Genomic DNA, 714 nt, shown 5'->3' on the forward strand with positions numbered 1-714 from the left:
TTTCTTTCTATTTTTAGTAGAGACGGGGTCTCGCTCTTGCTCAGGCTGGTTTCGAACTCCTGCGCTCAAACAATCCACCCGCCTCGGCCTCCCAGGGAGCTAGGATTACAGGCGTGAGCCACCGCGCCCGGCCGCCCCATGCTTCGTTTTTTAATTGGCTGCCTGCTAACTTATAAAGTGGATGAACCTTCATTTATTTAGAAAGTCCCCTATTGTAAGCCATCTTGGTTGTGCCTAACTTTTTAGTATAAATAAATTGGCGGTACACATTTCCCACCCCGCTTCTGAATTACTCGGCTCAGGTGGGATACTTTGAAGGGTCCCAGGGATGTCCTTAGTCCAAGTTGAGGCCCTTCCTAATTTTATTTAGCCCCCCTTTCCTTCCACCCCCAGCCACACACGCAACATAGAAATGGGGGGTTGGGGAATAAAGCCAACACCTGGCGACCTTACCGGGAAAGGGGCCTGGAGCCGGGGACCACCAGGTGAGAGAAGGGGAGCCCCACCCCCAGCCCCACCCCCACCGACTGGTTGCAGGTCGGCCGGCGACTCGCGGGGCCAGGCTGCTGACTTTTCCAAAATGTAAGGGAGACTCTGAGGAGCTCTGGGGCCGACTAAGCGAAGAGCTGTGGGTGCCGGTCGATTGAGGGAGGAAACTGTGAGCGCGCCTCTGAGTCCCCCGCTCCACCCGACAGTAGATCTGTGACCGCGAGC

General features: G+C 55.9%; 1 protein-coding gene across 1 annotated transcript in view; it reads right to left on the minus strand.

Moving 5' to 3' along the window:
- Nucleotides 1-714, minus strand: part of BHMT2 (betaine--homocysteine S-methyltransferase 2) — a 28,332-nt gene that overhangs the window by 21,225 nt on the left and 6,393 nt on the right. The window lies entirely within an intron of this gene.

The sequence above is a fragment of the Propithecus coquereli genome, unplaced genomic scaffold (assembly GCF_000956105.1).
Source record: "Propithecus coquereli isolate 6110/MARCELLA unplaced genomic scaffold, Pcoq_1.0 Scaffold9, whole genome shotgun sequence".
NCBI lineage: Eukaryota > Metazoa > Chordata > Mammalia > Primates > Indriidae > Propithecus > Propithecus coquereli.